Consider the following 22005-nt stretch of genomic DNA (forward strand, 5'->3'; position numbering starts at 1 on the left):
TATTTGGCTCACCGAAACCTATGGAGTTGGATTTTGCTTGAAGACTTGATCATCTTCCTTATTCCCAAATCGTGGAGCAATGGATCATTTCCCGACAAGTTATCACTACCAGTTTCTGAGATAGTTTTATGTTACCAGTTTCCTGGACCTATTTGCATTGGTGATCTACTAGATGCTTTACGTAGCTTGCGGAGCCCTAAGCATTGATTTTGATGTTCCTTGGTGTGTGGCTGACCTTTCCCTATGATCTACACTTCATCCTTTGGATTTTTCAGAGGAATTTCTTTGGCGGAGGCCAACCTTGTTGGTTTTACATGTTAGGTCTTCATATTTGGGTTTTGATCCCTTTCTGGGCCAACCGAATCCCCTTGGATTGTATAAATTATTGTAATAGAGAATTAGAATGCAATTGAAGGAGTTAGACAGAGCATAAAAGATAGATCTTAAGATTTGAGGTCCCCATTGTGACATGTTCTATATTGTGAGCATGTTTTAGCAGGCTTGTGAGCCAGTTACTGTAACCCGGTTGTTACCGGTTTGTTGTAATCAGTTTTCATGACACAATTTAATATGTTCTGCATCCTCCATCATGTCCTTGTTTTCCATTGTGTTTACTCTTTCTTACCAATCTCGACTGATCTATTTGAGGTCCCTCCTAACCAGTGACTGCTTCAAGTTTGATGCAGGAGCACCAGAGTAGTTCAAACCGACACTTGGATTTGATCTCGGTATTGGCCCAGTATTGGTATGTTCTTACCAGTTGGTCTTGCAGTGTATGTAGTGAGGATGAATCAGGTTGCGAGTGGTTTCGGTAACTTGTGGATCATTGAGCGATGCTATTTTGGGCCATGTCCAATTTTTCTGGAGGATCGTGTGAAGTTTTATACATTTGAAGATGTTCTTGGTGATTTGGGTCAACATGTTAACATTTACACATTTCATCATGAACCGGTTGGTCTTTGGCCGACCTAATCAAGTTGTTATTACTTGCAAATGGTATAAAGGGAAAGTTTAGAGATTAATTTTGCATGATAGAGACCCGAGGAAGAAGAGATCGAGTGAAGATGTAGTTTCCGGAGAGATTCTGGTCCAGGGAGACTGAAGTCTAGATAGAATGACATCCATATTAGTGCAGAATAGTGCAGACTGTTATCGGAGACCGAGATTGTAGTTCGAGGGGACTGAAGTCCGGATGAACTGAGGTCCGGATCAGTGCAAAGTAGTGTAGACTGTTACCAGAGGCCTATTTGTCGAGTAGAATAACTGCGGATCTTATATTTGTGTTATATGGATCATTTTGTAATCCTGGGCTGCGGTCCAGCATGTGTAGCCGGTGAAGGCTTATGTAATTCATTAAATGGTTGTAATGATTCATTTATGTTGTGTTACTTGGTTATATCATGTGTTCCTTCTATCGGTTAGGTTGCTCTTTATCTATTTACCGGTTACATCTTATGTTGTGTTACTGGTTGTCGATATCTTTCATGTTTTTTTGTGTTATAGGCTGCAAGGTAGGAATGTCCTTCAATGGATATCCCTACCTTGACCGCGTTAAGTGGTATTAGAGCAGGTTTGTGAACCTATTGATTGAAGAAGACCTGGTTATTGAGGTAGCTTGTAGAATTGTTCAGATCGTCGAACCAGCTCATGTGATCAGACTCACTTTTCAATTAACCTCGAGGGTGTGATGTAGGAGCATTGGTGTAGTTCAAACCGACACTTGGATTTGATCCTGGTGAGACATCAATCCCAGTATTGGCTCAGTATTGGTATGTTCTTACCGGTTGGTCTTGCAGTTTATGGAGCAAAGATGAATCGAGTTGTGGGTGGTTTCCATAACTTGTGGATCATTGAGCGATGTTGTTTTGGGCCGTGTCCGATGTTTTCGAAGGACCGTGTGAAGTTTTATGCATTTGAATATATTCTTGATGATTTGGGTCGGCATGTTATTGTTTGCACATTTCATCATGAACCGGTTGGTTTTTGGCCAACCTGATCGAGTTGTTATTACTTGCGGATGGTATAAAGGGAAAGTTTAGAGATTCATTTTGTATGACGAAGGTCCGAGGAAGAAGAGATCGAGAAAAGATGTAGTTTTCAGAGAGATTCTGATCTGGGGGGACTGAAGTCCGAATGGAATGAGGTCTGGATCAGTGCAAAATAGTGTAGACTATTACCGAAGGCCAAGATTCTAGTTCGGGGGGACTAAAGTCCAGATGGACTGAGGTCCGGATAAGTGCAAAATAGTGCAGACTGTTACCAAAGGCCTATTTGTCGAGCTGAAGATCTGTGGATCTTAGATTTGTGTTGTATGGATCATTTTGTAATCCTGGGTTGCAGTCCAGCATGTGTAGCTACTGAAGGCTTATTTAATTCATTAAATGGTTGTAATGATTGATTTATGTTGTGTTATCAGTTGGATAAGGAGATGAATAAGTTGTTTGTAGCTATTAGACTTGTTCATATCACCGAACCAGCTCAAGTGATGGGACTCACTTTTCAATTAACCTTGAGAGTTTAATGTAGGAGAATTCGTGTAGTTCAAACCGACAATTGGATTTGATCCTGGTGAGACATCAATCCCAATATTGGCTTGGTATTAGTATGTTCTTACTAGTTGGTCTTGCAGTGTATGGAGCAAAGATGAATCGGGTTGCGGGTGGTTTCCGTAACTTGTAGATCATTAAGCGATGTTGTTTTGGGTCGTGTTTGATGTTTCCAGAGGACCATGTGAAGTTTTATGCATTTGAAGATGTTCTTGGTGATTTGGGCTGACATGTTATCATTTACACGTTTCATCATGAACTGATTGGTCTTTGGCCGACCTGATCAAGTTGTTATTACTTGCGGATGGTATAAAGGGAAAGTTTAGAGATTCATTTTGCATGACGAAGGTCCAAGGAAGAAGAGATCGAGCGAAGATGGAGTTTTTGGAGATATTCTAGTTTGGGGGGACTGAGGTCTGGATCAGTGCAGAACTATGCAAACTGTTATTGGAGACTGAGATTCTGGTTCGGGGGGGTTGAAGTTAGGATGGACTAAGGTCTAAATTAGTGCAGATTGTTATCAGAGGCCTATTTGTCGAGCAGAAGATATGTGGATCTTAGATTTGTGTTGTATGAATCATTTTGTAATCCTAGGCTGTGGTCCAGCATGTGTAGTCGTTGAAGGCATGCAATTCATTAAATGGTTGTAATGATTGATTTATGTTGTGTTACCGGTTATATCATGTGTTCCTTCTACCTCTCTTTATTTGTTTACCGATTATATCTCATGTTGTGTTACCGGTAACTTGCATGGTGTTTTGTGTTATAGGTTGCAAGGCAGGGATGTCCTTCATTGGATCTCCCTACCTTGACTGCATTAAGTGGTATCAGAGCAAGTTTGTGAACCTGTTGATCGAAGAAGACCTGATTATTGAGGCAACTTGTAGACTTGTTCAGATCACTTAACTAGCTTAAGTGATGGGACTCACTTTTCAATTAACCCTGAGAGTCTGATGCAGGAGCATTGGAGTAGTTCAAACTAACACTTGGATTTGATCCCGGTGAGACATCAATCCTGGTATTGGTATGTTCTTACCGGTTGGTCTTGCAGTGTATGGAGCAAAGATGAATCGGGTTGTGGGTGGTTTCTGTAACTTGCAGATCGTTGAGCGATGTTGTTTTGGGCCATGTTTGATGTTTCCAAAGGACCGTGTGAATTTTTATGCATTTGAAGATGTTCTTGGTGATTCGGGTTGACATGTTATCATTTACACGTTTCATCATGAACCGGTTGGTCTTTAGCCGACTTGATCGATTTGTTATTATTTGTGGATGGTATAAAGGGAAAGTTTGGAGATTCATTTTGCACGACGAAGGTCTGAGGAAGAAGAGATCAAGAGAACATGTAGTTTTTAGAGAGATTCTGGTCCAGGGGGACTGAATTCTTGATGGATTGAGGTTCAGATCAGTGCATAATAGTGTAGACTGTTACCAGAGACCAAGATTCTGGTTCGGGGGGACTGAATTCCGGATGGACTGAGGTCCAGATCAGTGTAGAACAGTATAGACTGTTACCAGAGGCCTATTTGTCGAGCATAAGCTCTACGGATCTTAGATTTTTGTTGTATGGATCATTTTGTAATCCTAGGCTGTGGTCTAGGATGTGTAGCCGTTGAAGGCTTATGTAATTCATTAAATGGTTATAATGATTGATTTATGTTGTGCTACCAGTTATATCATGTGTTCCTTCTATCGGTTAGGTTGCTCTTTATTTGTTTACTGGTTATATCTTGTGTTGTGTTAGCAGTTGCTGATATCTTGCATGGTGTTTTGTTTTATAGGCTACAAGGTGGGGATTTCCTTCATTGTATCTCCCTACCTTGACTATGTTAGAATGGAAATGTCAGAATAAATTGAAATTGTATACAACAAGGTCCAACTTGCTATAACTATAATAAATTAAGACACATTGCTAAGTTTTATAGAGGAAAGAGTGAGCATACTTTTGGTCCAATAAGAAGATTGATGTCAATGATGAAAAAGAGAAGATGAAGATAACATGGGTGAAGAAACCTGATGATAATATGGAAGAAGAGGTAGTGGATGGATTTGTACCTAATGAGGGTGCAAATACTTCATTCAATAACTAGACAATATGCATTGTCTGAGAGGGAGAACTGTAGTACCCCTACTCATTTGAACTCATTAGACTCATATTTTATTATTGGTTGTTTTTCAGAGGATACATTACCATGATGTGTTATTTAGATTTTTATGACATTATTTCATGCTTTATCTGGATATGAGATGAGTAATTTATTGCAGTAGTTCAATACTTGTGATTTATGGCATTTTATGGATTATTGCTATGTACTGACACTTTACTTTATCTATGCAATGTGAAATTATATGTTGTGTGTCTGAGAGTGTATTGGATGCAAGGGGATGATTTTCCTTCACTCATTTCAATGAGACAGGGAACGTGGTGATTCTCCTTCATCAGTGTGTATGTCGTGTTTTCTAGATTGTATATATGCATGTGTGGTTCGGTGATGCAGGATATTGTAGGTACAAGTATCAGGTAGGTACGGGGTATCGTCTCCACCTGGCTTCATAGGTCTGAGCATGCCTTATATTTTTCGATGGAAGTGGAGGAGATAGTAGTTGACCCTATTTTACTCATTTACACTCGTGTGAGTGTCATCAGTTGGTCGTTCAGTTAGTTAGTTCGGCCTTCGTATTTTGATGTTTGATCTTTTTATGAGTATTTGCTTGAGATTTTTAGTTTGTGTGTTATAGTGGATTTGATTAATTAATTAAGTTTATGGAGTTATCTCATAGTTGAATTATGTATGCATTGAGATTATAAATTTAATTAATTAAAAGAAGTTATTAAATTAAATTGCAAGCTGCATAATATTAGAAATATATTTTATTTAAACTTTAGTGGAAAAATAAATTAGATTAATTGCATTTATTGTTTCCTAGAATTTTAAATAGAATAAAAGAATAAATGAATAAAAAAAAAAATAGAATTATATTATTGCTTTAATTTCTTTGTCTTTGGACATTTAGTGTCGCGGTTAAAACATTTCATTGGTGAAGCAGCCACCAAGGTTCAAATCTCTGCTGGGCCACTGTGCTCGCAAGGCCTTGTGCCTTCGCTAGGTCGTTGTGCTCGCGGATTTGAACAAGTGAAGTGTGGGGATGAGGTCCCCTGTTTGTGGCCTCACTGGTTCATAGCTCTAGGTCAAAAGCGTTCACATGGAGCTGGAGGGCATGTCATGCCAGCGTCACTGGTCATGCTAAAAAGTTTACCAGGCATAGTTTAAAAAATAAAAAAATAAAAAAAAAATTCTTTATTTGGAAAATTAATTGCATGAGAAAAGAAAATAAAGAAAAATGATTTATAATTATTGCATGTTAACTTATCCTTTGTTAGAAAATTAGAAAAGAAAATATTGCTTTTATTCTAAATTTAGGTTTTTGGGGAAAAAGATATTCAACCTAGAATTTTAGTTTAAAAAGGGGAATAGGTCATTATTTTAGGGATACACACAGGAAACAGGTCAGGGATTTAGGTGAAGAAATTTATTTGGAAGGTGGTTGAAGGATTGGTTCTCTTCTACAAATTTCTTCCAGGAAAGCTATACTAGGTTGGGTGGCTTCTTTTGATTGTTGTTTTAAAGAAAATAGTTTTATTTCTTTCATCTTTCTGAATGATGTGTGTGATAAGATGTTTGTCAAATCTAAAATCTTGTCTGATTATTTCTTGTTCTTGGCTAAAGTCCTTTCCTGAAGTTAATTTCTAGTTTATGGAAAGAAGTTATTTCTTGGATGTTTTTATTTAAAAAAATTGGGAAAAGTTATTATGGTAAATTTTGCCAAGATTTTATTTTGCATGGAAATTTTAAGATTGGAAGAAAACGAGTTTTTACCAGAGAGAATATTTCTTTTTTATTGGGGGTTAGTTTTGATATTTGGCTATGGATGTTCTGTCAATATTAGTGTAATCTCTGGGTAATTATTAATTACTATGGTAGTGGATCTAATTTTTAATTAAATTAATTTCATTTTTATAAGATATGGAGAAATTATCTTATTTAAATCTTTTAAAAAAAAAGTTGTTTAACTAAATTCTGGAAAATGATTTTTAAGAAATTCATTGTAAATTTTGTGTTATTGTAAAATATTAAAAAAAATAAAAAATAAAAAAAAAAATTTGGCAGGTAGCAACTACCGAGGGTAGTAGTTGCTACTGTAGGTACCGGTACTACCATCGGTAGTATACTACCGGCGGTAGCACCTACTACCTACAGTAGCAACTGCTACCAGCGGTAGCATGTGCTACCGTGCAGAGTAGCCATGATGTATGGTTTCCTCTTTCTTTTCCCCTGTGCGTACTTAGACATGGCACTTTCGGGTTTCGTGCCCAGGGGTGGTCTATTTTGGGTGATTTATTAATTAATTATATATGTATATATATATGAATCTATATATATGTATTTATATATATATTTATATATAAGTTGTTTATTATTATTATTATTATTTTGGGTATTATATTATTTTAGCTTTATTTTAATACTGTGGAAATTAAATTCTGAGTTGTTACATATATATTCTGTAATATAATTATAAGTGAATTATTTGTAGGTATTCATATAATTATATTATATGAATATTATTAATTTATAGTTATATTTATATTTTATGAATGTAATTAGATTATAGTTTGGGTGTTTTCAAAAAAAATTGTAAATTTGGAGATTTTACATTTATGCTTGAAAATATTAGGAGATTAATTTTTGTGTGATTGATTTAACCTTATTGGACAAATGACAAAATTGATTTATTTGTATTAATATAGTTGTAAAGTCTTCTTATTTGTAAATTCCTTATTTACAAGTTATTTATGCTTTTGGCTGTTGTAAGAAAAGATTGTCTGTATTAGGGTCTTGTGTAAATGGTGTTTGCAGTCAAGCTTAATTCCGTTGCAATTCTGGTTGAGTTGTCATTATGTCCTATGTTATTATATCTCCTTGGTCAGGTGTTATTGTATAACCTTATTGATGTGAGCTATTGTGTGTTTTGTCCAAATGGTCAATCTTGGGTTAGTGATTGTGTATCCTTCACCTGTGGTTTGTCAGGATTAGTTATGGCTGTCTATTTCGCCATAGAGTTCTCGTAGAGATACCTTTCCTATTAGTGTCCTATGTGAGAGAGAGAGAGAGAGAGAGAGAGAGAGAGAGAGAGAGAGAGAGAGAGAGAGAGAGAGAGAGAGAGAGAGAGAGAGAGAGAGGCTTTCGAGTGGGGGTTGTGCCTGAAGTGGATGACAGGATAACCCATCGAAAGTTAGTTAAAAAGTGATAACCTAATAATATATTGGGGGGGAGTGAAATAAATATTAATTAAGATAATGTACCTCTTGCATAGGTTAAGTGCTTGTATAGGGTTCATAATGTTATGAGAAGGTCTGGAATGGAAAACTTACCACCTTGTCTTCATGAAAGGATTGGTAGGGTCTGCATGAGACTTAGTTGGAGCCAGAAGCCAGGAGAGGTTACCAGGACAGAGAGCTGGGACTTAGGAGGCCTACCATGGTAACCATCAAGCTATGCGATGACACTCTCTCCTTAGAGTCACTAGTGTTTATGAGTTGAGTCACATGGATGTTTGCGGAGTCATGTAGTTCTTTTGTACTTGTCTTATTTTTCTTGCTTGAGGGTTTTCTACTATCTCCTAACACGGTGAGGTGGTTCCATTTTGGTATTGCATAGTCGGGTGGTAGTGCCACTTCCCATCAGATGTTCTGGATTGTATCTTCAGGAGAGGAAAGGCTTCGCTGGTGTTTCTTGGTTCGTGGTTCATGTACCAGCTCATGTTGATGGTCACTGTATCAAACTTTTATGTAACCTTGATATTGTAACTTTGTAATCTGTGGTATTATTGGAAGTCATGTATTTATGGATATTGTAATAGTATGTCAGTGGAATGTATGTTAATTCAATTGCTTTGATCTTATGTATAAATGTTTTATGGAAATTGGATACATTGGAATACTTTAATTTCTTCATTATGGAATTTATATGTATGTGTAGTTTTGAACTTAAGCATTTACTTTATCTAATTAAATGGACAATTGGATTAACCATGGTGTTAATATAATCTATGATTAACCTTCGTTGGTAACCCTTAGGAAATCATGTGTTAGTCTTCCACTGTGTTATTAGATGTGCAATGGTTATAATTAATGCACTTAATCTTTAAAAAGAAATTATTTCACCCTTTAGTTGCCTAGTTGTGTTGTTTTCCTTTAGGGTTCCTGGTGAGGCATTACAAGAACTGATTGGAGATCTTGTGTACCTCCTTCCAGTTGGAATGTTGAGTTGTTTTCAACATGGTAGAGTTTGGGAAGGCATTTCCAAAAGTTTTTGGATGTTTGTGGTGCTCCACAGTGCTATGTGTGAATTTTGATGATATAAAGTATCAAAATTTTAAGTTATAATGATAAAATGCATTTATGTTAGTGAAACCCCGAGTTGGTGGATGCAACAGATAAATTGGCTTTTTGAGTTCATTTTGATCACTTGCGATCTTGTGAATTTGAAGAGCTCTTTAGTGTGAATGAGTTTATTGGTGTGACAAGTGAATTTCAAGGTTTTCTGCATACCCTAGGTTGTCAGTTCAGTCTATGAAAGTGAGAAATGACCACTCCAATCGTTGTTGATCTTGTGTTGAAGCCACAACCTATTACCAAGCCTTATCCTTATGTGGCGATGGTGAAAGGAAAAGAAGGATCATTTTCAAGGGTTCTGATATATGTGGTTTACATGGAGGACATTACAACATAGGTTCATGCACCCCTTGCAGAGATCAAACCTGTGAAATTTCATGATACATGGAAGGAAATTACAACAGATGACCTAACTACATTCAAGAAGTAGTACAAGAATATCTTAGAGATAGGTTTGAATATTTGGAAGGATTTTCCTGACTTTAGCTATGATGAAGCATGGGTTCAAATCATTCTAAGTTAGATTGACAATGATGTGATGTATTTGGACTAATCATACAACATATGAAGGATTCCATTAGGGAATTGACTAGCTTGTGCTCCACCAATATTGTTCCAATAAAGAAGGTGGTGAAAATGATACTATTATTGAGCTTACTAGTTTTGTGTATGACAGAAGAGCTATGACCGTGGAGGACATCATTGATTCGGTTGTCCATTATGTAACAATGTATTTGGCGTATAAGATATTCTACCAGAACTGTGAGGGTTTTGCCACTATGATAGAAATATACACTGCACATAGAATGGTGGTTGCTAGAGAAAGAAACTTTTGAGGCAAAAATTTTTAGACAACTTGGAGAGGAGAAAGAAGAGTGAATATCAATTCAAATAAAGAAACATATTAGGAATATTAGGATAAAAGGAGATGCATACAACACCCCATACTTGAGGTGGTTCAAATATTTTTAAGATAGAATGCAAGAGAGAGGGGATTATAGCAGATTTGGTCTTGAAATACAAAGATGAATTCACTTTTTTGGTAAGTAAAGACCATTTCTACATTGAAGTGGTTGAGCTAAGAATTGCTTGGCTTCCTAAGCTACTATATGAAGTGTTTGTGGAAGATGTGGAGAAGAATATTGAGGCATTGAGGAAGTTGTCAATAGATCCTAATGAACCAAGGTTTGGAATTGCTACAAAGATATTAGATAGGTTGAGGAAGGAGAAAATTAAGAAAGAGAATTGTAAAAGAATGAAGAAGTTGTATTAGAAAATCAATTCACACCCAATGTCTGAAGCATTTGGTGTGACTTTGATTGAGGGGTCTTCTAAGAAAACATAGAGGATGACTAGATTTGTCTTTTCCTCTCATTTGGAGAAGATAGGTTCCTATGGAGCCCCTGCCAGATCTACAAGAAATTAAAAGAAAGGGAAAATGCATAAGCAGAAAGCAACAAGAAAGAAGGATGGTCCAAAGTTGATGATTGAAGAAGTAGAGAACTACAAAACTAATGAAGAAGTAAAAAAAGAATAATTTGTGATCCAAACATGGTCCAAAAGGACAAAATTGAAGAAGAAGAAGAAGATGAACAAGACACAATGCCTTTGAGCCAAACGAAGAGAACTTTAATCTCTCCATTTGAGACCCCAACCAAGAAGAGGAAGTAGGTGAAGAAAAAATAATTGATGTAGAAGAAGAAATCAAATACTCCTATGATTGATCCCAATTATTAATTGTTTGACTTTGATAGTTTAATCAATTTTATTTGTGTGCATGATTCCTTATAAGAGAGTGTAAAGTTATTTTATGAGTCTCCTCAAGTTGATAGGAAGAAAATAGAAAAATCTATAATCAAGTATTGGATTACTTTTGACAAGACTCTTAATGACATTTTTGATAAGATGCTCAAGGAACTATTGCAAGTTAGGACAATAAGAAGGAAATATGCATTAATGAAGTAGTCCAATATGAGGATGTGAGATTTGGATAAGGTGTGTAGCCCTCTATCTAAGGAGGATAGAACCAAAATTGTACAAGAACTAAATACAAGATTTTGAACCAATGAGAGTGAATTTCATCATGGGAGTTGATTCAGATGACCTCCAAAGGATGATGAGACATGTTGAAGATGTTTTTGATTAGGTAAAAATAGGTTTTAGGGGACCCAAAACCCTTTTACAATTTGAAAGATAAGCATTAAAGAGACTAAACAAAAGAGTTGTGAAACACCAACACAAAAACCAGTAGCTAAGAAAAAGACAACAAGAAGCCAACAAGAAGTTGGCTCCAAACCCAACATTACAAATTAATTGAAAAATTTAATAGATTCCTCAGCATTTTGAACCAAGAGCATCATCACCTGGGCTACTTCCCTTAGGTCGTTGTTTTCCTCTCTCAGCTGGCTATCTTTCATATTGATCTCCATCCTAGTAGTGTTCTGCCTTGTTTTTGTTGGAAATATGGATGGAGTAACTGAGAGGGGAGGGGTGAATCAGTTACCACAAAAATAAATCCACAAGTCCCTTAGATGTCTTAAATATAAACTGCTGAAACTCAGTAAATTAACTTATCATTGTTCATTAAAAATTAACATGCATAAAACAAATAACATGAACACAAGTAACACCAGATATAACGTGGAAACCCAATTTTGGGAAAACCACCAATGTAACTAGTTACTGATTTTCACTCTTCTGAAGTGAGCCCTGTTAGGAGCCAACCCTGTTAAAGGTTACAAAACACATTGTTAGGTGTGACCCTGTTAGAGGATTTAATCACCCTGCTAGGAGTGGCCTTGTGAAAGGTCTTAATAACAATTCAACCGAATTGTCACCTTGTCAGAGGATTTACAAAAATGGTTGTTAGACCAACTCTGTTAAGAGATTTCGGTATCACTGCTACAATGGTTAGAAAGCAACAATGAAGTGATCTGAATTAAATACAACTTATCTTGCTGATACAGATCTCTGTTCTGCGCCAATAGATCCTTACTGATCACATATATCTTTTCTGCACCTCAAGGATATCACTGATCCTTCATCAGAATTCGCACATTTTTGCTCCTTCACATTTCCATACTTCTCACACTTCCTTGCACTTCAAAATCGCAACTTGATCTCTCATATATACCATTCAGGTTACCAAGTCGGCCCAATTACAAGTTACAATAAATATTACATAGGTCGGCTACATATACAAGTTTCAATAAATATTGCTTCGGTCGGCTGCATAAACATTTCACTGATGCTCGGTGAACACTGCTGATTCTTCGGTAACCGACTGAACTCGGTAAGTACTGCGAATTCGGTAAAGACTGACTTTCCTTCACATATTCTTCGAAGACCTACTGAACTCGGTAGACTGATATGACATTTGTGTAACATCAAAGACAATACACAATTAAACAATTGTATCCAACAATCTCCCTCTTTGGCATTGATGGCAACACAACATGTCATAGCAGAATGAAATTTGAAAACAGGTCTTTTCTTTTATGACACCAACATGCCAACATAACTTTCCCTTTGGATAGAGAACACTCCCTCTTTCAATAATCTCCCTCTGTGAAGTAACTTCATCTTTGGACGGTAAAACTCTCCCTCTTTATCAAGCAACTCTTCCTCTTTATCTTAATGAACTTTCTTTCAAATTTTAGTAGGATATGACAGTAAAACTCTCCCTCTTTGACAACACATGCCAAAGACAATAAGACTTCATCTGAGTTATAATGTACCTTTTGTACTGATTCATATGCCATATTTTCCTGATTATACTGCATCAACTAGTAGATTTTTCACTTAGGATGAGTTGATGCATCACTAAAACTTTTCTTTAGTGAATTTCAGATAGGGGAGTGACCCCTAACTTACCTCTTAGATACAAGAATGCATCCTTAGCCAATGGTTTTGTGAATATTTCAGCAATTTGTTCCTTTGTGTGAATATATTCCAATCTGATCTCCTTGTCCTGCACCAATTCTTGGACAAAATGATATTTTATTGCAATGTGCTTGGTTTTGGGATGCATCACTGGATTCTTGGACATGTCAATTGCACTTGTATTATCACAGAACATAACAATTGGTTCTTTGATTTCCATTTTCATGCCTGCCAATAGCTGTTTAAACCAAACAACATTTGAACAATTTACTGCTGCAGCAACATATTCTGCCTCTGCTGTAGATTGGGATATACAGTTCTGCTTTTTGCTTGTCCAGGAAACCAATCTCTTTCCTAGAAAGAATGCTCCTCCACTTGTACTTTTTCTGTCATCAATGTTTCCTGCCCAATCAGCATCAGTAAATACTTTCAAATCAAAATTTCCTCCAAATTTGTACCATAATCCATACTCTTCAGTTCCTTTCAAATATCTCATTATTCTTTTGATTGCTGTCATGTGACTTTCTCTTGGTTTTGCTGAGAATCTTGCAACAATACCAACTGCAAGAGCAATATCTGGCCTAGTATGAACAACATACTGCAGCTTTCCAATCATAGATCTATACAGTGTTTGATCTACTTCTTGTGATTCATCTTCCTTGGTAAGCTTCAATCCAGTACACATAGGAGTTCCAACTAGTTTACAATCTTCCATACCGAACTTTTTCAGTATCTCTTTGATGTATTTTGATTGTGTAATGTAGATACCATTTTTGTTCTGTTGAATTTGAAGACCAACAAAGAATTTGATCTCACCAAACATAGACATTTCAAATTCCTTATTCATTTGTACTGAAAATTCTTTGCAAAGATCATCATTTCCTGTGAAAATAGTATCATCTACAAATATTTCTGCTAAGACAATTTTGTTATCTGATCCTTCCTTGATATACAAGCTACTGTTATCATTAGTTCTTTGAAATCCAATCTGAATAAGATAGTTATGCAATCTTTCATACCATGCTCTAGGGGCTTGTTTCAGACCATACAATGCTTTATGTAATTTGCAGACCATGTCCTTCTTTTGTGGATCAACAAAACCTTCAGGTTGTTCAATATAAACCTCTTCATCCAATATACCATTAAGAAATGCAGATTTAACATCTATCTGATAAACTTTGAATCCTTTGTAGGCGGCATATGCAAGTAAGGTTCTGACTCCTTCCAATCTTGCAACAGGAGCAAAAGTTTCTCCATAGTCTATTCCTTCTTGTTGAGCATATCCTTTGCATACTAGTCTTGCTTTGTTTCTTGAAACTTTGCCATCTTCATTCAGTTTATTTCTGAATACCCACTTAGTTCCAATCACATTTTTATCCTTAGGTCTGGGTACAAGAGTCCATGTCTTGTTTTTCTCTATCTGTTCTATCTCTTCTTTCATAGCCTCTGTCCAACTATCATTTCCCAATGCATCTTTGACATTTCTAGGTTCAAAATCAGCAAGTAAACAAGTACTTTTCAACTTACCTCTTGTCATGGTTCCTTCAGATTTGTCTCCAATGATCTGATCTGCTGATGTCGTCTGACATACTCGGCTAATACAGGTTTCTTGCCTTTAGAATGAATTTCATCATTGTCCTCTTGTTCTTCAACTGGCTGGTCCGGCTCGGTAAATATTGGCTCGGTTTCTTCAGACTCGGTAGACACTGGTTCTAGTTCATCAGACTCGGTAGATACTGGCTCGGTTTGCTCTTTCTGTAACTCGGTTACTGATGACTCGGGAGTAGAAGATTCCTGATTAGCAGATGTATTTGGTATTGTATCAGGTTCAATAGACACAAATCTTCTATAATCTTCTGGTTCTCTTTTGCTTTTTTCTTCAGATCTTTCTGCAAACTCATCAACTTTCACATGTGCACTTTCTATAACTTTATGAGTAGACAAGTTCAAACATCTATATGCTTTACTCTTGCAAGAATATCGGAGGAATATACCTTCATCACCTTTCACATCAAATTTTTCTTTTCTAGATTCTTTCAAAATGTAACATTTACTTCCAAATACTTTTAGGTAACTTACATTAGGTTTGTAGCCATACCATAATTCATAGGGGGTTTTGAATGAGTCCTTCTTCAGCTATACTCGGTTCAAGGTATGAACAACAGTGCTGATAGCTTCCTTCCAGTATTTGATAGCAATATTCTTTTCAATCATTAAGGTTCTTGCACAATCCATGATAGATCTGTTCCTTCTTTCAGCTATTCCATTTTGCTCAGGAGTTCTAGGGGCTGATACTTGTCTTTTGATTCCTCTTTCAATGCAAAAGTTATTGAATTCATGAGAGATGAATTCACCACCTCTGTCTGACCTTAGACATTTAAGTCTTTTACCTGTTTCTTTTTCTACTCTGGCCAAATACCATTTAAACTTTTCAAATGCTTCTGATTTGTTCCTTAAATACATGACAGTCATCATTCTTGAGTAATCATCAGCAAAAAGAATGAAGAACTTTTCTCCAGTATAACTTTCAGTTCCTATGGGTCCACATAAATCAGTATGCACAATTTCTAATATATCTTCAGATTGATAGTTTTTGCTTTTGAAACTAGTCTTTCCCATCTTTCCAATTTGACAATTCTTACATAGACCGACCTCAGGTTTCTTTATATTTGGAATACCTCTTACTTTTCTGAATTTACTTATTTTCACTAGGTTATCAAAATTTACATGACATAACCTTTTGTGCCATAACCAACTTTCTTCAACTTGAGCAATAAAACATGAATTTTCACTTGTTTCAAGTCGGAACAAATTACCTTTTGTTTGAGTGCTTGATCCAATCAGCTTTCCTTGATTATTTAGCAGTTTGGCCTTTCCATGCATGAATTCCACCTTGAGTCCACTATTAAGTAGTTGTGCCACACTCATCAAGTTGTGATTAAGACCTTCAACCCAGTAGGCATCATCAAATACAAGTTCTTTGGTTATAGGGATTCTACCTCTTCCTTTTATGTAGCGAGGTTCATTATTACCAAACCTTACACTACCTCCATCATAGTCTATAAAATGTTCAAACTTGGTTTTATCACCAGTCATATGATGAGAGCAACCACTGTCTATGATCCAAATATCATTTTTGCTTATATGAGAAATAAGTGCCATCTTATCTTCCTCATCATTATCAGAATCATCTCTTATAGCAATATAAACAATTTCATCTTCACTATTATCAGAATCCTTAGCCATAAAGCATGTTTTCTTACTTTTGAATGATTTGTAGTCCTTTTTTCCATTCCATTTGTGATCTTTCTTCTCATCTTTGCTCTGCTTGTTTGGGCATCTAGCAGCAATATGACCGACTTCATCACATGAAAAACAGATTAGACGAACTTTGCCTCTGTATTTTCCTCTGCCTTTGGAATATTTCCTTGCTAGAAGAGCTTCAATTATTTCAAGATCACTGTCTGAACTTGGTTCTGATTCATCTTCACTTTGTGACCGAGATTCCTTTTTCTTTTTGCCTTTCTCCTTGAGTGAAACCTTAGCCTCAAATGCTGATTCCATGTTTTTGGAAGCTGGAACATAATTGTCATAGTTGTCTAACTCAAATGCAGTTAATCTTCCAACTATGGCCTCTAAATTTATCTTATGATTTGCTTCACATCTTCTTTCCTGAATTGCAGAAACTCTGATTGCATAAATGGGTAGTAATGTTCTGAGAACTTTGCTTATGACTGTTTCCTCTGAGATATCACCTCCAGAAGCTTTGATTGCACTGACACTGGCTTTGACTCTTTCAACATATTTTGCAATATTTTCATCCTCACTCATTTTTAATTGATCAAACTGTCCTCTCAAGCTTTCTGCTTTGGCTCTTCTCACATTGTCATCACCACCATAGATATCTTTCAGCTTGTTCCACATTTCAAATGCACTTTTGCAGTCTTTGACATCATCAAACTCTTCATAGCTTAGGGCAGATGCAATGTCTATCATCATGGTGTTATGCGTCTTCTTTGCAGCAATATCAGCAACAGTTAGTGTACCAGTGGGTGTCACATATTCTGTGTCAAGATGTGTCAATCCTGTATCTCCAATGGAAGCCAAATGGAGTCTCATGAGACCTTGCCATGCTGAAAAGTTATTTCTGTTTAGCCTTGGAATTTCCCTCTTGTAAGACATCTTGATCTTTAGCTTAGATCCTTGAAATCCTTCCTACAAGCACTGAAAGCTCTGATACCAATTGTTGGAAATATGGATGGAGTAACTGAGAGGGGAGGGGTGAATCAGTTAGCACAAAAATAAATCCACAAGTCCCTTAGATGTCTTAAATATAAACTGCTGAAACTCGGTAAATTAACTTATCATTGTTCATTAAACATTAACATGCATAAAACAAATAACATGAACACAAGTAACACCAGATATAACGTGGAAACCCAATTTTGGGAAAACCACCAATGTAACTAGTTACTGATTTTCACTCTTCTGAAGTGAGCCCTGTTAGGAGCCAACCCTGTTAAAGGTTACAAAACACACTGTTAGGTGTGACCCTGTTAGAGGATTTAATCACCCTGCTAGGAGTGGCCTTGTGAAAGGTCTTAAGAACAATTCAACCGAATTGTCACCTTGTCAGAGGATTTACAAAAATGGTTGTTAGACCAACTCTGTTAAGAGATTTCGGTATCACTGCTACAATGGTTAGAAAGCAACAATGAAGTGATCTGAATTAAATACAACTTATCTTGCTGATACAGATCTCTGTTCTGCGCCAATAGATCCTTACTAATCACATATATCTTTTCTGCACCTCAAGGATATCACTGATCCTTCATCAGAATTCACACATTTCTGCTCCTTCACATTTCCATACTTCTCACACTTCCTCACACTTCGAAATCACAACTTGATCTCTCATATATACCATTCAGGTTACCAAGTCGGCCCAATTACAAGTTACAATAAATATTACATAGGTCGGCTACATATACAAGTTTCAATAAATATTGCTTCGGTCGGCTGCATAAACATTTCACTGATGCTCGGTGAACACTGCTGATTCTTCGGTAACCGACTGAACTCGGTAAGTACTGCAAACTCGGTAAAGACTGACTTTCCTTCACATATTCTTCGAAGACCGACTGAACTCGATAGACTGATATGACATTTGTGTAACATCAAAGACAATACACAATTAAACAATTGTATCCAACAGTTTTGCGCCTAGGAGTCTAGTGGGTGGTGCTGGAAGTTGGAATATCATCAATGACAACCAGATTATTTTCCTAATTTTTCCTTTCCAGATGGTCCACCAAAGCATTCATGTTCTGTGATGAGACTTTGAGGACCTGGAGGCTATGGTTCATGAAGTTTTTTAGGGCCTTCTCGGTACGGGCGACCTAGGAGTTGATGTTGTCTTTATCCTCTTTAGTCTGTTCTTTCAAAGTTCTTATAACATCCTCCAGGTGTTTCAAATCCACTTTGATCAAATCTTTTTCTAGCCAATCCTCCATCTCAATTTCCTCATCAGCTTCACTAGTTTCCGTCTCATCCTTCTTTTTCCTAGAGTCCTTAATCAACTTATTAATCTTGTTTTCCAACTCCCTTTGTTTACTTTGCATGCTAGTAATGTTGTTGACAACCCATTTCTGGAAGTTGAAGGACTCCAGAGTACAATTATGGGCGGTATTCAAGATGGTGGTCACAGAATCCCTACCTTGTTCAGTTCCCACAGTGTTGGGATTGTCATCTTCCTTAGCATTCCGAGCAACATTCCTTCTGTTCGAGCCCATAGGGTTAGAGTGAGGGTTTTCATAGTTACCCCCTTCATCCTCTTCACCAATGTTCTCATCCTTTTCATACTCCATATACAATTAAAAATCCTTACCCTTTTCCTCCTCCACATTATCTGTGTCAACTCTCCTTTTTTTGTGGGTAGAAGCATTAGGTTGTTCCTCATCTAAATCCAAATCTTTGCTGCTCTCAGAGATATGTGCATTCGTGATCAGAGGGTCATCTTTGGTTGCCCTAGCCTTATCTTTCAAATGTTTATAAATGAGCAATATAAGCCCCTGATGGGCTATAGGGTAGGAGTTAGGCTTTTTAGTGTGGTCAGCAAGACTCTCATTTAGAGAGGATGCTAAATAAAAAGGCAGGGATATTTTGACCCCATGACAGAAGTGGTTCAAAATAGAAAAGTGATAGTTATAGATTTTTGTGAATCTACCGTCAACAGTTAAATACTCAATTAAAACCCTTAACACTTTTTGCCAAAAGGGCTTTACTTGCTGGGGAATGTAATAGGAAATGTTGTCTTTCTTCACAAGCTTGCCCTTCTCATCCTTCGATTTTGGGAAGATTTTGAACACCTTAGCTGCATACTTCTGATCTTTGTAAAATTTGGTGCCCTTCGTCTGTAGACCCATGACCTCAGCGACCAGGTTCTCATCAATTTTCCATGTCTCCCTAAATAGGGTAACTCTATTGTTACTCCAGCCTCTGCAAAATCATGAGAAATAGAATTTCTGCTTCCGTGAAGCTTTTCCATATAGTCAGTAAAGCCATATTTGTGAAGTCTTCTCCAAAATTTTTGTTCACCCTTCCAATTTTTGCATCTTGGGGGCTCGTTCCTATTGAAGATGTTGCTATGGAGGTTGTAGAAGATTTAAAGAGGACTTTGTCTTCTCCTTCAAAGAAGACAAACATGTTGCAAATGTGAAGATGATGGTGTGTTAGTATGGTTGTAATTGATGTCAACATATTGATTCTTTGTTTCAATGATTGGTTTATGCTCCGTATTTTTGATAGGTTGTAGTTGTAATCATGAGGTTTTGGTATGCCATGCTTATGATTTACTACATTAGAATTTGTGCTCTGGAAGTGTTCTTAGTGATGTTGGTAATATTTGACAGTGTTTGCAGTGCTCCACATTTCTATTTCTGATGATGAGATTTTGGATATAAAATATTGATGTCTTTATCTTTGTTATCCTAATTTGGAATGTGATGATGTGCTCTAGAGTCGTGGTTGTTGATATGTTCATTCTGGGTCCAGTTGACCTTGAATGTTTCTATTTTTGCTTTGGTGATTGTGGTGTATGGATAACGTGTTGTTTTGATCAATGTAGTACCTTGTGGTTTGGTCCAGTTCTCATTCCTTTCCACCACAAGAATGTTTAGTGTAGACCTATTTCAAATTGTGTCTCGATGAATTGTCTTTTGGTAGACGGAAAATTCTTATTTTAGAAATTAGTATAAATAAAGATGATCATAATGAAGAACAATGAGAAGAAAGTGGATTGAAAAAGAAGATTTATTTTTTGTGAATGTCTGCGAGGTTGTGGTTGATCAGTGCGACAATGTTATTTTTTTGTTTGGTATTAGAGGTAATGGGCCAAAGGTTTCTTTCAACTTTGCACTATTGTGACAGTTGTGCTTTAGTGGTGGATTCTTTCTTTCAACTTTGCACTATTGTGACAGTGTAGTGAATGAGATTAAAGATATTGGTGGTACCTTGGATGATAAGGATGTGATAGAGAAGATCATGAGGATTTTATCAGAATGCTACATTGACAAGATTTTAGCTATTGAAGAAACTTATGATCCATGCAAATTCACAAGAGAATAGTTGTATGCCACCTTGACTGCATTTCAGATGAGGAAGTTTGGTAAAGACAAAGCAAGAACTAAGACAACATTTAAAGTTGAAAAAGATTTAGATGAAGATTTAGAAGATGAGAGCCTGGATGAAATGGAAGCAAACATTGTGAGAAATCTGAAGAGAGGAACCGACAAGTACAAATGTATGTTACCTCTTAAATGTTTTAAGTGTGGGAATATTAGCCATTATGCATCTAGATTTTTAGAGAGATGAACAAAACAAAATTTTAAAGAAAACAAAGCAAAGTTCAATAAGAAAGCCTAATATGTTAAAGATGATGCTAGTATTTTAGATGATGAATCAGATTATGAAGATGGTGATTATTTGTTCTTGGTAGAAAAAGATGAATCTAAACCTAGAAATAATAAGGAGATATCTAAGGTATTTTTGCATCAACATTTCATATTAGAAGATATATAAATGAATGGTTGATTGATAGTGGATGTTCAAATCATATGACCAGTGAAAAAAGTAAGTTTGTAAAACTTGAAAAGCATGATGGTGGTTCAATTAGATTTGGAGATGATCAGACTACATAGATTGTTGGAATAAGTTCTATGACTTTTGATGGAAATTATAACAGTGCCAATGTATATTGTGTCAAATTATTACATCATAATCTCTTAAATATTGGATAGATGTGCGAGAATGGTTACAATGTTGTTTTTAAGGATGGTGGTTGTGAGATACATGACTGTTATCGCTGTAGGAAAAAGGACAAATGGAAACATGTATCAATCAGAGACTGTTATAGGATATTGCTTATTATCTCAGATCAATGAAAGTTGGCTATGGTACTAGAGGATGTCACATCAATTTTAACAATTTGGTGAAGATTAGTTTGACAAGAGTTGTGGGAGATTTATCGAGACTGACTAAACCGAATAGCAGTGTTTGCAAAGAATGTCATGTGGGAAAGCAGACAAAAGGAACATTCAAAGGAAAGGAACAATCTTCTACCAGACTGTTGGATTTGGCACACATAGACTTATGTGGTCTGACCAGAACAAGGAGTTTACAAGTTGAGAGGTTTCATGCTCTTAATTGATGATCATTCTATGCATTATGAGGAGAAAAATAAAAGGCATTAAAAAAGTTTAAGAAATTCAAAGGTAGAGTTGAAAATGAAGTTGATAGAAGAATCAAATGCTTAACACTAACACATTTGGGGTCATTTTTGATAAACTATCATCATAATTCTGACATATTATTGTCCTAGATCCGACGAAATGACAAAAAGTTTTTCGTTGCTCAAATTTCGTCAAGTTATTCGACAGACAGATGTTCGTCGCAATTCCGACACCTTCTTTGTTAGAAGTTGACACATAATGTGGTGGTCTAATTCATTGGAATTCCATTGAAGTCACCAACCTTCCGACGAAACATGCACTGGGTTTTTCATCAAAATATTTCATCGCAGGTACAACATTCCCGTCGGAGCATAGTGCCCTTTTTTGTCAA

The sequence above is a fragment of the Cryptomeria japonica genome, chromosome 7 (assembly GCF_030272615.1).
Source record: "Cryptomeria japonica chromosome 7, Sugi_1.0, whole genome shotgun sequence".
NCBI lineage: Eukaryota > Viridiplantae > Streptophyta > Pinopsida > Cupressales > Cupressaceae > Cryptomeria > Cryptomeria japonica.